General features: G+C 40.7%; 1 protein-coding gene across 6 annotated transcripts in view; it reads right to left on the reverse strand.

The window, feature by feature from the left end:
• Positions 1-17,019, reverse strand: part of TMEM108 (transmembrane protein 108) — a 253,936-nt gene that overhangs the window by 151,941 nt on the left and 84,976 nt on the right. The window contains exon 3 of one of the 6 annotated variants that reach the window (XM_054020355.1): positions 2,191-2,271. The exons of 4 other annotated variants lie outside the window; for them this stretch is intronic. The gene's annotated coding sequence lies outside the window, so the exon portion shown is untranslated. Of the gene's footprint in view, positions 1-2,190; positions 2,272-12,085; positions 12,175-17,019 lie in introns of those variants that run through there. One more of the 6 variants, XM_054020354.1, reaches the window with a different exon arrangement.

Below are 17,019 nucleotides of genomic sequence, written 5' to 3' on the forward strand. Positions count from 1 at the left end.
TATCAATAGTGACCCTATTTTAGGAGGTAATTCTGTTCTGAGCTATCACTTTTTGTTTGTATTCTTACATTTTGAAGGAACATCTTATTAACCATTTTAAAAGAATACCAGCAATTCCAGATCTGAAGCACAGAATCAAGGGGATATGTTTCACATATTTGGAAAACCAGGTAATACTGCAAATAACAGAAAATCAGAACACAAACTTCAGAAAGCACAACAGTTCCAGAAAAAAAATTCTCCTCTTGGAAAACATCAGGGTCATTCTAGCATTTAGCACAACTGAGATAAGGCAAAACCACCCATATATCTGAGGACTGAGTTCTTGCTCTGAGTCTTTTTAACATAAAAATATCTTGAAAACTGTGCCAGAGTTTATCTATTTAAGATTTTTTGGGGTGAAAAGCATTTACCTAACAACCAAATCAAAGAAGAGCAACCCAGAAAAATGAAAGTTACTTGCTTTTGTTTATTTGTGTTGCGAGTGTAATGTTACTTCACATCAGCTCTGTGACAACAAAAGACAAAACCACAGGAATTAAAAGCTGAAGAGTAATATTTTCAAATGTGTGGCGACTTAGGAGCTCATGTCCTATTTTCAAAAGCAACTTTCAATGAAACTTAGGTTCCTAAATGTCTAAACTTTTCTGAATTTGGGATATAGCCTTCTAAGATACTGAGGCACTTCTGAAAATGTTATGCACAACAGACAGTCTGTCCTCGCCCATGTACGTACAGGTATTGAATGGCTGTGAGAAAAATGAACAATCTTCCCAGCATACAATTGGCCACCATTAAAAACTCAACATTTACCAACAGAACACACTGTTACTGAAAAAATTCCAAGCATAGAGGAAAAGCTCTGTGGCATCTCATACACCAATGTGTTGGAACTATTGAAAACATGTTGATTGTTCCATTGGGGCCACTATATATAGCTGTGAAAGCAACCGGAGTGTGTAAGTGAGAAAATATTAGGTGTCTAATGAAAAACAATCATTCTGATCAGAATACAAATTTTTCTCCCCTCACGATGGAGCTCAGCTTAAAAATTCACAGAAACTACAGAACCACTTCACACTCTTTTCATCCTCTCTCTCCATCGATCCATTCTTTATTTCTCAAAGCCAACCTCTACTTGCAGCTTTAGCACGGAAGCCTGAGTCTCAGAAATGAGAAACACAGTGTAACTGCAAATAAAAGTTAATTACTGAGGAAGTCCAACTCCAGCTCCTTAATTAGAGGCTGACGAATGTATCACGGACCCTAGGCCTCAGTGCGGAGTATGCCCATTTGAGAAATTACTCCTTTTCTGTGTCTTCTCCTGCCAGCACAAAGAAAATGTCAGTCATGCCAGAAAATGGCTCTTTCATATCAAAGGTGCCAGGAATTATTCCATTACCTTTTTCCCTACAATTTGTTGGGTAATATTTTTATACAGCGTGTTAGTGTAAAGTCTTCCGTAATTGCTATGTTAATACGAAATTGTAGCTTTTCTTTTTGTAAACCTACATTTGCTCTGTAACTTTATGATATGTAAATAGGTATGGAAGTGATGAACAGCTTCTGATATATGATAAAATGTTAAGGTCAGAGTAGTACAGCACATAAAGAAAAGCATGCATCAGTCTCCCTGTACAGGAAAGTGCAGTGGACTTGATTAGAATTAGGGCTGTCAATTAATCGCAGTTAACTTATGCGATTAACTCAAAAAAATTAATCTCGATTAATCGCAGTTTTAATCGCACTGTTAAACAATAGAATACCAATTGAAATTTATAATAAATAATTTTTGGATGTTTTTCTACATTTTCAAATATATTGATTTCAATTACAACATAGAATATAAAGTGTACAGCGTTCACTTTATATTATTATTTTTTATTACAAATATTTGCACTGTAAAAATGATAAACAAAAGAAATAGTATTTTTAAGTTCACCTCATACAAGTACTGAAGTGTAATCTCTTTATCGTGAAAGTGCAATTTATATAACTGTATTCAAAAACAAAACAATGTAAAACTTTAGTCCACTCAGTCCTACTTCTTGTTCAGCCACTTGCTAAGACAAACCAGTTTGTTTACATATATGGGAGATAATGCTGCTTGCTTCTTATTTACAATGTCACCTGAATGTGAGAACAGACGTTCATATGGCACTTTTGTAGCTGGCATTGCAAGGTATTTACCTGCCAGATATGCTTAACATTCGTATGCCCCTTCATGCTTTGTCCACCATTCCAGAGGACATGCTTCCATCCTGATGATGTCTGTTAAAAAAATAGTGTGTTAATTAAATTTGTGACTGAACTCCTTGGGGGAGAATTGTATGTCTCCTGCTCTGTTCTACCCACATTCTGCCATATATCTCCTGTTATAGCAGTCTCGGATGATGACGCAGCACATGTTGTTGATTTATGAACACTGTCACTGCAGATTTGACAAAACGCAGAGAAGGTACCAATGTGAGATTTCTAAAGATAGCTACAGCACTCGACCCAAGGTTTAAGAATCTGAAGTGCCTTCCAAAATCTGAGAGGGATGAGGTGTGGCGCATGCTTTCAGAAGTCTTAAAAGAGCAATAATCCAGTGCGGAAACTACAGAACCCAAACCACCAAAAAAAGAAAAACAACCTTCTGCTGATGGCATCAGAATCAGATGATGAAAATAAACATTCAGCGGTCTGCACTGCTTTGGATCGTTATCGAGCAGAACCTGTCATCAGCATGGACGCATATCCTCTAGAATGGTGGGTGAAGCATGAAGAGACATATGAATCTTTAGCGCATCTGGCACATAAATGTCTTGCAACGCCAGCTACAACAGTGCCATGCGAACACCTGTTCTCACTTTCAGGTGACGTAAACCAGAAGCAGGCAGCAATATCTCCTGCAAATGTGAACAAGCTTGTTTGTCAGAGCGATTGGCTGAACAAGAAGCAGGACTCAGTGGACTTGTAGGCTCTAAAGTTTTACATTGTTTTGTTTTTAAATGCAGTTATTTTTTGTACATAATTCTACAATTGTAAGTTCAACTTTCATGATAAAGAGATTGCACTATAGTACTTGTAATAGGTGAATTGAAAAATACTATTTCTTTTGTTTTTTACAGTGCAAATATTTGTAATAAAAATAAATAGAAAGTGAGCACTGTGCACTTTGTATTCTGTGTTGTAATTTAAATCAATATATTTCAAAATGTAGAAAACATCCTACATTATTTAAATAAATGATATTCTATTATTGTTTAACAGCGCGATTAATCACGATTAATTTTTTTAATCACTTGACAGCCCTAATTAGAATCCTTCAGCAGGTCTCTGTTGGTTTCGCTCTGCTCCACAACCAGGCTGGGCAGAAAGAACCAGATACATGTTTTTAACTGGAATTCTCACTAAGGACAGTTAGAGATGAGCCACTCCTATCTCACAATGTAGACAGTATCACTTGACTTTTTGGGCCTTATTCCAAAAACTGATTTACGCAAGTGCTCTGCTGGGAGAAGGAGTCACAATTTTCCTTGTGAGCTATGCTACCCTATCTGCAACATTTCGTTTTCTGACAAACACTCAAGAGTGATGAACAATGGGGATGGACTAACACAGTGAGAATGAACATAGAATTTGCTTTTTTGTTCACCTAATTTTAAATCATTATTTCTTGTAAGTTTACATGGATGAATTTGAAAGAAAATGTGCACCAATCTCTTAACAGTGATTCTTGATATTCCTCTTGCTGCCGTGTAAGGCATTTAAATAAGAACTTTCGACCCCATTGCCCAAGTTCTCCTCCTGTTTGATCCCACAGTAAAGTTATAATCCTGTATTTATGAGATTATGTTTTGTTGCCATGGAAATTAATGATGTAAAAAATTCAGCATTATAACTTCGGTATTAGTAAAGATGCATGCTCCTATTTAAAGAGAAACATCTTTAAAAATCAGCCTATGTGGCAAGTAAAAATATGAGAGGTAAGTCTCCTGTCCACACCAGGTACAGCACAGGCAATTGCTGTGCAAGAGTCTCCATATTAGCCCAACAATGTGCGCCGGTCCTAAACTGAAAGGATCTATCACTGGCCCTTTAAGAAGAAAGAGGCCAGTGCACCTGTGACTGGTCACTTGACCCCCAATTTAGGCTTAAAAGAGGGCACTTAGGCCCTAGAGGGAAGGAGACTATGAGGCGGTCAAGGAAAGGGTAGATGGGAGCTGCTTGGGAGCGAGAGATTGATGGATGAGAGCTGCCAGAGACCAGGAGGCCCCAGAAAGAAGTGGTAAAAGGTTCCTGGAGAAGGCTGAAGGCAAAAGGGCAGCAAGAGGGCGTTTCCAGCTGACCTCCTTAAGTCAGAGAGCCAAGGCTAGCTGGCTGGAGAGGGCTGAAGGCCAGAGAGCAGCAGAGGGAGTTTCCTGCCGACTTCTGAGCCAAAGCCGAGAGCCAGAGAGAGCTCAAGGCAGGGGAACAGCAGAGTGGCTTACCTACTGACGTCTCCACACTGGAGAGCTGGAGCCAGGAGAACAGTGGGAGGGCCAGGAAGAGTGAGGGATGCTTCCCTGGTGAGGATGATGTCTCAGCAGAGAGGCTGGAGAGTTGGGAAGAGGAGGGTTGGACTCAGCTGGAAGGGCTGGGGTGGCTGTCCTCGCAGAAGGACAGAAGAGGACTGACGAGGAATGTAGGTATAACAGAAGATGCCGGATTGTGGTATGTGTTATGTCAGTGAACAACAGGATGTGTGATTCTAAGGACTACATGCACAGGGAGTGCTAAATGGACCATGTCTGGGGACTTTTGTTATGGATTCTTTGAACTATGTTTTGGTAATAAACCACACCACAGAAGGCATATTATTGTGCCAAGAAAGCTGTCGTGGAATTACTGGGGACTCTGAGGGTACATCTACACTACCGGGGGGAGTCGATTTAAGATACGCAAATTCAGCTACGTGAATAGCGTAGCTGAATTCGACGTATTGCAGCCGACTTACCCCGTTGTGAGGACGGCGGCAAAATCGACTTCTGGGGCTTTTTGTCGGCGGCGCTTACTACCACCTCCGCTGGTGGAGTTAGAGCGCCGATTCGGGGATCGATTGTCGCGTCCCGACGGGACGCGATAAATCGATCCCCGAGAGGTCGATTTCTACCCGCCGATTCAGGCGGGTAGTATAGACCTAGCCTAAGGGAGGTAAACTAAGGCAGGCTCCTCAGTCGTGCTTTCTAGGACTGAGCGGGTAGGTCGGTATCCATTCCAATGCAGTCCCAGAACTCACTAATAAGACTCCCAGTTATGGCAAAAACTAGTGCCAAATGTTTTTGGTTTTTAGACGCCTGTCTACATGGAACTTGTCTGAAATCACCAGCTCCATTCCGAATAGCCAACCTGTCAAGGCTGCTTCCCCACTCTGAACTTTAGGGTACAGATGTGGGGGCCTACATGAAAACTTCTAAGCTTAACTACCAGCTTAGATCTGGTCCGCTGCCACCACTCTCAATGTGCTAATTCCCTTCCCTGGTAGCCTTGAGAGACTCTTCACCAATTCCCTGGTGAATACAGATCCAACCCCCTTGGATCTTAAAACAAGGAGAAATTAACCATCCCCCTCCTTTCTCCCACCAACTCCTGGTGGATCAAGATCCAACCCCCTTGGATCTAAAACAAGGAAAAATCAATCAGGTTCTTAAAAAGAAGGCTTTTAATTAAAGAAAAAGGTAAAAATCATCTCTGTAAAATCGGGAAGGAAAATAACTTTACAGGGTAATCAAACTTAAAGAGTCCAGAGGAATCCCCCTCTAGCCTTAGGTTCAAAGTTACAGCAAACAGAGGTAAACACCCTAGTAAAAAGTACATTTACAAGTGAGAAAACAAAGATAAAACTAACACGCCTTGCCTGGCTGTTTACTTACAAGTTTGAAATATGAGAGACTTGTTCAGAAAGATTTGGAGAGCCTGGATTGATGTCTGGTCCCTCTTAGTCCCAAGAGCGAACCACCACCAAAACAAAGAGCACAAACAAAAGTCTACTCCCCTCCCCCCACCAAGATTTGAAAGTATCTTGTCCCCTTATTGGTCCTTTGGGTCAGGTGTCAGCCAGGTTACCTGAGCTTCTTAACCCTTTACAGGTAAAAGGATTTTGGAGTCTCTGGCCAGGAGGGATTTTATAGTATTGCACACAGGAGGGCGGTTACCCTTCCCTTTATAGTTATGACACAACCAAAGACCCACTGAAAGCTCTTTGGTGCAAGGGCCATCTTTTTGGTCTGTGTTTGTACACAATGGTGTCCTGGTCCACAACTAGGACTGCTAAGCACTTTTGCAATACAACCTTCACACTTGTATTGGAGTGATGTGTTCAGGCCTAATGGTGACTGACAGAAATCTCTATGTTAAACTACTCCCACCCCTCTCAGGAGCAAACAAAATGAAATGCCTCACTCCCATGTCCTCCTTCTAAATGCTGGTGGCCTGTGCAGCCACAGCAAACTCTGCTCAGGTCCTAATAAAAGAATCATCTTACTTTTTCTGCAAAAATATGCTGGGTTTGTAGATGGACTGTTGCTTCGTAGCCGGGGGGCTGAAAGCTAGGAGGTTTAGGTTTTGTATCATCTTTGAATCTTTAACACATAGGGCCAGATCCTCAGCTGGTGTAAATCAGCATAGTCAATGAGCTTGATAATAAGCTGGCCCCCAAAAGGCATAGTAGAAGGCATAGGTGTTCCTAGCCACTGTTTGCCAGAAGCTGGGAATGGGCGACAGGGAATGGATCACTGGATGATTACCTGATCTGTTCATTCCCTCTGGGAGTCCTGGCATTGGCCACTGTTGGAAGACAGGATACTGGACTAGATGGACCTTTGGTCTGACTCACTATGGCCATTATTATGTTCTTATGTTGACTTCCATGGAGCTAAGCTACGTTGCATCAGGGGAAGATCTGGCTCAAAGACACTCTGTAATAAGACACACACAACCTCCACCCCCAGCGTTATGAATTCAAGTTCCTCTGTTCTGACTAGATCACTCTTTCGCCCCCAGAGCTGGGAACAAAATTGGAGTCCTGACACTAGTCCTCCTGCTCTAAGCATACTTAAACACACCACCCTTTCCTCCAAGCTGAGACTAATGTATGTGTGTGCGTGTGTGATCTCTGCATGAATTTGGACATCTTTGTGTGGGGCTGGAACTTTGTTTCTCTCATGCATTTTGGTGGGAATTGTTTGTGTCTTTTTCTCCTTGGACAAAGCAATGAAATGAGATGATTGAGAGAGTTTAGGGCCCTTTGTAGCACCTGTCAGTTCTCTTTCACCAGTAACTGCTATTTCGTTGTCGACTGAGCAAATGGAACCAGCTGACCCTTCAAGTCAGCCAAGAAGTTTGTTCCAGACAGCTGACTTGAGTTCTGTATCAGCCTCTCGTGCTTCTAGACACACTTAAATACCCCTGTGTAGTTAATGCCACAAAGGTTTGTAAACAATATTCCTACCCATTTTCTTAGGCAATGTAAAAAGCACAGCCTGATGCTGGCAGGACAACTGACTGAAAAGCAGGCCTTCCTGCGTCTTCCACCTAGTGTGGCAAGACCTCAAAACAAGGTCAAATGCAACTTGAATTGCCATGGGGTACCTGAAACCTCATTTATGTCTGCTGTGACTTTGGTTGCTACTTTTCCACTATGGCAACACTCTAAGAACTCATCCCAGGAGAAGGTTATAGCAAATTTAGCATCATGATTTATATCCAGTCAGCATCATAGCCTAATTTGCACTGATGAATGGCTCTCACAAGTTACATCCTCCATAGGGCCTAGTTTAAAGGCAGTGACACATCTTAGTCACTACTTAGATGCTGAGAATTAAGCATGGCCCGTTTCATTGACTTCATTTTGTCATGTCCTCCTATCTTCAAATCATCTCTTTATTACACTTCTATTGACAATGTTTCACTTTGACAGCTTAAGGTGGCCTCAGAGTACCATCAGTTTGCCACTGGAATTTCTTCATCTCATATTTAAATTGAAGTCATTTGCCAACATAATGTCATTTCCATAGACACATACTGACAATATTTCATTTTAAAAAAATTATGTGAATTCAGTTCTTCTCAGTTGCCTTTTTGAGCACCGGAGACTGAAGCCCTCTCTTTTTGTACACAGCCAATACATTCCAGCTGCAGACTCTCTACTAATCTCTCTCAACCCTGACCCAGAGAGTGCAGGATAGTTAAAACTCCATGTCCCTTCAGTCCTTGGTTTCTCTGATGAGATTGCCAAGAACAACGCCATTTAGTGCCAATTGCGATAATGAGTTGCATGATGTGGACATCTGTTCACTAGGACCTGAAGATTCATTTCTTTCTAAATGAAAAGTCCCAGAGAAGAAACAGGTTTTTAACTTTCACTATGGAAGGTTTAACCTGCAACATTTGCACACTAGAAAATCAAAATGATGCAATCTGCATTCTAAGATGTCTTATATTTTTGGCACGTATTTTCCGGATGAGCAAAAAGAAATAGCCACTTAACTAAAAGGCAATGATTTCCTTGAAACAGAGAAATGGATCCCTGACAAAGTTCCTGTAACTTCAATCCTCCCTACTGCTTTGCTGCTAGCAGCTGCGTTTAGCAGTGCATCTCTGCAGGGGAAAATAAAAAGAAAGGGCAGCTATGGTTGAACTGTAATTTAGCTGGGCATTAATACAACACTTGTCACTGAGTTTAGTGGCCTCTGTCCAGACAGCACTCAATGAGATTAGTGATCTCTATCCACACCCCAGTGCTTCCCAAAAACTATTACTACAACTGACAATAATTGTCACCCCCAGTAACAGTTTCAACAGAGGAAATAAGGATTAAACAAGTGTAATGACCAGCACCACAAAGGGTCAGTGACAATTAAAGATGGGACTTTTGGCACCAAAGCCCTTCTATCTGGAACAGCCACAAGAGGGGGAAGCATAACACACTCTATAAGCATGTTTCAGGGACATGGAGTCTGAACTACTCTCTCTCTTCAGTGGCCCCCCATCAGGATTGACATGGGCTGATAGAGAAGTGTTAAGAACTCAGTACAGCCGCTGTATTTCTTAGCGTTTCTTCTTTGTTGAGGAGCGATGATATGCTGGTCATGATATAATACATATAGTGAAATATAGCCCCTTCCTCAAAGGAGTTCTGTGCATAACAAGGGGGCAGCAATATTTAGGGCTGTCAATCCAGAACAATTCCTAAGTACTATGTTCACAAGATAATTTAATAATAATTTAAATGTTGTGAAATTGTTTTACTGAAATAAAGGCACTAATGCTCACAGAAGACACATTTGTTTCATTTGTGTCTACAAATGTTCAGTCAGAATGTGCCACAGCCTTGCTGTGATACCTGAACATGAATTAATATACTGCAGTTCTGATGCGAGATTGAAAGATTAATGTACTGTAAGTCCAGAGGGAATTCCCACCAGACATTGTTTTCAATCTGCATTCTAAAACCAACGCTTTTCATAGTGCTTTACTGGCTGCTACTATTCCTTAGCAACAAAGCCAGTCTGCTGCATATGGCTCTGTTGCAATCCACAGCTCTAATGCATTCCAGAAATAACTAGCAAGGCTGGCATTGTTTGGACTAACAGTGGAAAATTAATCAAGTAATTTGTTGTGTGTTAATTTTCTCTACCCGGTGAGCACCTGCATTTCTTAGGGATTACTAAAGAGAAATATATCAAATAGAAATCATGGCTATAGGGCAAGTTTGTTCCTGGTGCCTGTGGGTGCACAGAAGAGGAGGGCATAAGAGGCTAGATCCAAGGCAACTGGAGTCCCACTGAAGCCAAAAGAACAGGAGTACTTGTGGCACCTTAGAGACTAACAAATTTATTAGTCTCTAAGGTGCCACAAGTACTCCTGTTCTTCTTTTTGCGGATACAGACTAACACGGCTGTTACTCTGAAACTGAAGCCAAAGGGGCCTTTCCCTCCCACTTGCATGGGCTGCATCAAGGCCTGGTGGAATTGCAGCCTGTGCACTCCAGAGAGTACAAGGACTGCTCCCTCCAGGATGCACAGTATCCCAAAGAGGGTGGAGAGGGGCAGAGCAGAGCTGAGATCACATTCCCTCTTCTCTTCATCTCCCCTCTGGGGTTACAGAGCAGGGCTGGTGCCCATAATGGGGTAGTGCAGTGTGTACCCTCTCTCTGCATGCCAGGCAGCTCTTGGAGACTTTCTGCCTCACTGAGGCAAAATACCTCCTCATACTCTGGTGGTCCTGTGGCTCCATGCCACCCCTCACTATGGGCAGTACTCTTCGGGTATGATCTAGCCCATAATTTGCTTCCCAGAGGAGAAATCACAGTGTGATATTAAATATATTTATACTTTACACAAAGCTTTGTGCCAAGGAAGTCCTGTCCTTGGAAATAGTCACAGGTAGGGCCTGAACTGAACCACTGAAGGCAATGGAAGCTTTGCCATTGATTTCAATGGGTGCAAGTCCAAGCCTATACTGAATAAGGAGCCTGGAGACGGTTGAGGGAACACTTGTTCAGAATTCAAATGAACAGATATGGACACCGATTTGCAATATCTGCCCAACTCTGATATCTACATCTGGGCTATTTCTCTCACTAGTGTTTCACTTGTAGCCCTGCTGCTTCTTTACTTTTTTAAGATGCGAGGGGGAAATTAAGGGCCACATTCTGCCCTGACTTTACACCCCATGCAACACATGGAATTTAAAAGCAGCACAGGACAGAATTTGGCTGAAAAATAATCAGGAGAATTAGAATTTTTTCTATTTTTTTTTTTAATTATGGGACAGATTGTTCCCCTCACCTTTAGCCCAGCAGAGGTGGGTGGGATGCTAAGGGGAGCACAAACTGTAAAGGACAAGAGAACTTCTATTACAGCACAGGCTCTCCCTGTCTGCCACATTACAGAGCTATGCCTTAAAAAGCACAGTCTAGCTCTCCATATGTTGAACAAAACCCATCATTTTTAATTTTAAACATTTATGGTTAAATAGACGAGATCCATATTTTAATATCAATGACCCAACTCTGGGCATGAGCTTATGTGCCACTGGTGCACAGCTAGAGTAGATAAAAATCATTCAGCCTTCAATGTGCTTCACAACATGCCTGGGACATGTGCCAATGGGCTCTCATGCATGCTCTGTGTCCATATTGCTATAGTCAGTCATATGCTAGACACCTCTTACCACCTTGTTGCTGTAACATTCTTTTAAGAGCCAACGTTCTATCGGAACATTGGCTCTTCAATGGGAATAAAGTAGGTAAGTGCAGCAGCACCAGTGATGTGCTTCCAGCAATTTGCTTTGCCTCAGATGCATTGTAAACTAGGCAGCAGTGAAGCAGTTAACAAATGAATCACTTTAAAAATTAACAATTCACTGCTAAAATCCCTTCATCTGACAGCCTTCAATTACAAATATTTGCGAACTGTCGTATGCTGTAATTGCTCTATTCACACACAAATGAAAGGTAAAATCAGTTGTTCAACTATTTCATTATCAGTATAAAATACAGTTGCAGTTCTATTATAATAGACTACACTCTGTTACCGTTATTTACTCCTACTGTTTTAAAACTTTAGTTTGATAGCTGATTTTCTGCAACAGCTTGCAGAAGAATTTTCAGGGTTCAGAACTCTCTTTGAAAAGTAGATATCATAATAACATGCCAGATCGTTAGCTGGTGTACATCTGAGTAGAGCCATTGAAGTCAATGCAGCTACACTGATTTGTACAAGCTGAGGATCTCACACTTAAAGATCCAAATCCAGCAAACTGATGAGTGATTTTAAGCACGCATAGCTCCCATTAAGGGTAAAAGCAGGGGGCTGGAAAAAAGGAATAGAACAAGGGTGGTGAAAAAACTGAAAACCAAAACATTTGGTTTTCAATTTTTTGTCAAAAATGTCAGTGGAAAATTTATAATGAACTACTATTGTATTTTTAATCATGGGGGCCTTCTTTTTTGCAACAAAACTTAACCTTCTGATGAATTCTTAATCAAAGTTTCTTTCAGTTGCTACTAGAAAGCAAACCCCTCAAAACTAACAGTGACAGTGAAGATATTTACTACCTTGCATCAAATGGAAGGCAATTGATATGGGTAGCGTGGATGTGCATCTAACACCGGTTTTTCATCTCAATTTTTGTCTGTAGTCTCTCGTCTGTTTAGAATTTCCCTCCTTATAAGGTGTAGTCAAAGCTATGAAACAAGATAAAATTACAGTCTCAATTTTTTCTTTTTTCACTTGGGTTACTTATAGAGACAAACACATATATTCTAAACCAGGAAATATGGAGAATTCCATTAGGGCCAGATTCTAATCTTGTTACATAGCTTTTACCTTGACGTAAATCCATTTACTTCAGTTGAATAACACTGGTGTAGGTGAGATCAGAATCAGGCTCTTTCCCAACTAAAAAGGGAGACACTTTAGAACTCCACTGAAATGTACAGGAGTAGGAAAGCTCTAGAGAGGGACACAGCCAGTGGTGAAAAAGTCAATATTTTGTTTAGAACCCTACCAAACTGTTCCTGTTCAATATGGACAGTTTGCAATAACATGTCATCGCCAAAGATTTGATGTTACCAGATTAATGGGTATTTCATGTTTAGTGCTGACACATCCCTAAAAGAGGAAAACCACCACATATTTTGTACCTTGTTAAAAAAATAATAATTCAGTATTGTTTGTATTTCATGTTGCTGGAGTATTTTTCTATTTTATTTTTCTGAGCTCGCAAATGCATCCACAGAGAAGCCTTGAGGGCTAACTTTGACCCTGTTTAAGTCAATTGCAAAATTGTTATTGACTTCAATACGATATCATTATAACTTTGTATATAATATTTGGGTGTAAAGTCCCAATCATGATTCTCCAGGAGGCAAATCTGGGCCCTAAAAATGAACCAGACCCCGAAACGCACAACATAAGGTATGAGAGATTCACTGGCTCACTGCCTTTGTCCACCTTTTCAGTTAGAGAAATCAGAGATGTTGAAATTTTTCCCAGAGAAGATATTTTTGGGGACAAAATGTGGATTTCAGTACAGAAAAGAACATCTCAAACTTTCTCCTTTTTTCATGTACAAGTTAACAAGCAGAAATGCCACTAACTTCTTTGTTTTTTGCAAAAGTGGCAGATACTAACATTTTAAAGATATTTATGAAAGCTGGAAAACTAGTCACTGGTTCTTTAATAAAACATATTGAATGTTTGAATAGTTCCATTTAACCTACAACAGAAGATGTGCTAAACTGAAAACAAGAGATTTTAAACCTAATGGAAATGTAATGCACTATTTTCCTCCCTCTTATAGAATACCTAGGATTCTATGACAGTTTTCCAAACTACCTCCAGAATCCTCTGTCCCCACGACACAATCTTCTCAAGGAAAGCTTTGATCTAACAATGCATTGCTAAGTAGTTTCAAGTATTAAAGAATTAATAACCATGCCATTTATTTCCTCTCTCCTAATTCTGCATACCGTATAGGTCTTCTGACATCAAATGTTATCTGTCTGACAAATGGCACCATGGTTATTCAGAACATTATAACACATCAGTCTTCTATTAATTCAGTGGTACTTTCAGACATGGTAAATAGAGAAGTGCAAATCCTGGTAACAAGCAGGAAAGCTAGCCATAAAGCTAGTTTTCTGGTCTGACAGGACAGAGAATAACCATCTCCAGTGGGGAAGTCAGGAACATAAGACATTGCTTAGTACCAGGCTGAGAAGTATTAATAGGCATAAGGGACTGAAACTCTGAGCCTAACCTTTACTCACTCATATTTGGGCATCTTCTGAGCTGTCCCTAAGTGTTCCTGTGATGCTGGCAGACCACATGCCAGCTCATACCAAAGCCCCAGGTCAATTCACTTATGTATTAGTATAGATCAAAGTAGTTGTTAAATATATTACAGTGTATTTGGTGTTTAAACTTCATGAAAACTAATGGGATGTTACTTGCACTGTTTTCAATTATCTGTATCCTGTTATAATGTAATAGCAAACATTTACATTGTGTATACCCCTGTAACTAAATAACCCATCGAACAAGAGAGAAGTTTGTGAAATGCAAATGAAGAACTTTAAAAGAAAAGTGCTAATTTCAAAGCAAGTGGTCATTGCACATGATGACTGGAGGTCAAAAACTCAAAATGCATTCCTCACTCTCCATCATCAAAAGAAAAGCCCACATGGGTAGTGACCCTGTCAGCTTGTTTTCTGTGAAACTTGGTTCTGAAAGCCTGTCCTCCACATTAGCAGGCAGCATGGTAGGTGCTGTGGATGACAGAGTAGAGCACTCTATTGTTCATGCTGGATGCTTTGGTGTTAATGCTTTGGTACTGGTAGAGGCATTCACCAGCTCCTGAACTGGGGCACAGATTTTCCAGAGACCCCTCATGACTCCACTATGTCCAGGGGCATCAGATACTCAGAGCACCCCTGAAGTGGAAGATCTTGTATTTTTTTATATATATATGCCAATGAGCATAACTATACTAAGGAATACAAAACGAAACTGAGAACAAGGGAAAACAAGTGCACAATGTGCAGAGATGTTGGCACTGCAGGGGTTCCATCTCATTATTATGGGCAGTAAGAAGGAACTGAGGTAGGGCTGCTCCAACCTTTTCTGCCTTAAGCTATGGAAGGCCAGAGGGCATGCAGGGTGCAGTTGCAGCTCCAACGGATACTGTTATTCAAACAGAATTCAATCTTGTGTGTACAGGGCACAGGCATACTAGAAGTGGAATATATATATGGTCAAAAACTCAAAGAACTACTACTCTAATTCATATCCTTGGTTTTAAAAATAATAAGATATCAACATTCAGAGGTGCTTAATGACTTCTTTGTTTCAGTTTTCACCAAGAAGGTTGGTAGTGATTGGACAGCTAATATAGTGAAAACCAGTGAAAATGAGGTAGGATCAGAAGAGGCTAAAATAGGGAAAGAACAAGTTAAAAATTACATGGACCATTTAGATGTCTTCAACTCACCAAGGCCTGATGAAATGCATCGTAGAATACTCAAGGAGTTGACTGAGGAGATACCTGAGCCATTAGTGATTATCTTTGAAAAGTCATGGAAGATGGGAGACTGGAAAAGGGCAAATAGAGTGCCAATCTATAACAAGGGAAATAAGGACAACCTGGGGAATTACAGACCAGTCAGCTTAACTTCTGTACCCGGAAAGATAATGGAGCAAATAATAAAGCAATCAATTTTCAAACATCTTAGAAGATAATGAGATAAGTAACAGTCAGCACGGATTTGTCAAGAACAAATAGTGTCAAACCAACCTGATAGCTTTCTTTGACACAGTAACAAGCCTTGTGGATAGGGAGGAAGCGGTAGACGTGGTATATCTTGACTTTAGTAAAGCTTTTGATACTGTCTCGCATGACCTTCTCATAAACAAACCAGGGAAATGCAACCTAGATGGAGCTACTATAAGGTGGGTGCATAACTGGTTGGAAAACTGTTCCCAGAGAGTAGTTATCAGGGGTTCACAGTCATGCTGGAAGGATATAACAAGTGGGGTCCCGCAGGGATCAGTTCTGGGTTCGGTTCTGTTCAATATCTTCATCGATGATTGAGATAATGGCATAGAGAGTACACTTATAAAGTTTGCAGACGATACCAAGCTGGGAGGGGTTGCAAGTGCTTTGGAGGACAGGATTAAAATTCGAAATGATCTGGACAAACTGGAGAAATGGTCTGAAGTAAATGGGATGAAATTCAATGAGGACAAATGCAAAGTACTCCACTTAGGAAGGAGCAATCAGTTGCACACATTCAAAATGGGAAATGACTGCCTAGGAAGGAGTACTGCTGAAAGGGATCTGGGGGTCATAGTGGACCACAAGCTAAATATGAGTCAACAGTGTAACACTGTTGCAAAAAAAAAGTGAACATCATTCTGGGCTGTATTAGCAGGAGTGTTATAAGCAAAACACGAGAAGTAATTCTTCTGCTCTACTCTGCGCTGATTAGGCCTCAAATGGAGTATTGTGTCCAGTTCTGGGTGCCACATTTCAGCAAAGATGTGGACAAATTGGAGAAAGTCCAGAGTAGTGCAACAAAAATGATTAAAGGTCTAGAAAATATGACCTATGAGGGTAGATTGAAAAAAATGGATTTGTTTAGTCTGGAAAAGAGAAGACTGAAAGGGGACATGATAACAGTTTTCAAGTACATAAAAGGTTGTTACAAGGAGGAAGGAGAAAAAATGTTTTTAACGTCTGAGGATAGGCCCAAGAAGCAATGAGCTTAAATTGCAGCAAAGGAGGTTTAGGTTGGACATTAGGAAAAACTTCCTAAATGTCAGGGTGATTAAGCACTGGAATAAATTGCCTAGGAAGGTTGTGGAATCTCCATCACTGGAGATTTTTAAGAGCAGGTTAGACAAACACCAGTCAGGGATGGTCTAGATAATACTTAGTCCTGCCATGAGTGCAGGGGACTGGACTAGGTGACCTCTCGAGGTCCCTTCCACTTCTATGATTCTGTGATTACAGGCCTAATCCTTCAGGTCTTACTTAGCATTCTCATTGAAGCCTCTGAAGAAGGGATTGTGGGGCTGGGCCCTAGTGTAAATGTGCAAACAAATATAACCTCTTAATAAATACCCTTAACCTTTTGGGGAAAAGAAAATGAGGAACAGCCAATTTATTTTTAATACACCAATTGTGCTACTATTGTATTATGTCAATAAGGATGCCTTTCAAATGCCTGATCATAACATTCTGTGGCACTAGCCCAGTATCATCGAGCATTGTGTTTTCCTTGCTAGCCAGTCTGTATAATTATTATCTCTGACCACTAGTTAACTGACTTCTGCCACTTCAAATTGCAATTTATCTTCACAGCTTTCAAAATGTGTTAAGCCTATCGAGCAGCTTTCCAAAGGATCTGACAGGGATATTTCACTTTCTAAAAAAATTCTTCCTTCTTATTAAGCAGTGCTGCAGTTGCCAAAAAACACACTGATACAA

This window comes from Malaclemys terrapin, chromosome 2 (assembly GCF_027887155.1).
Source record: "Malaclemys terrapin pileata isolate rMalTer1 chromosome 2, rMalTer1.hap1, whole genome shotgun sequence".
NCBI lineage: Eukaryota > Metazoa > Chordata > Testudines > Emydidae > Malaclemys > Malaclemys terrapin.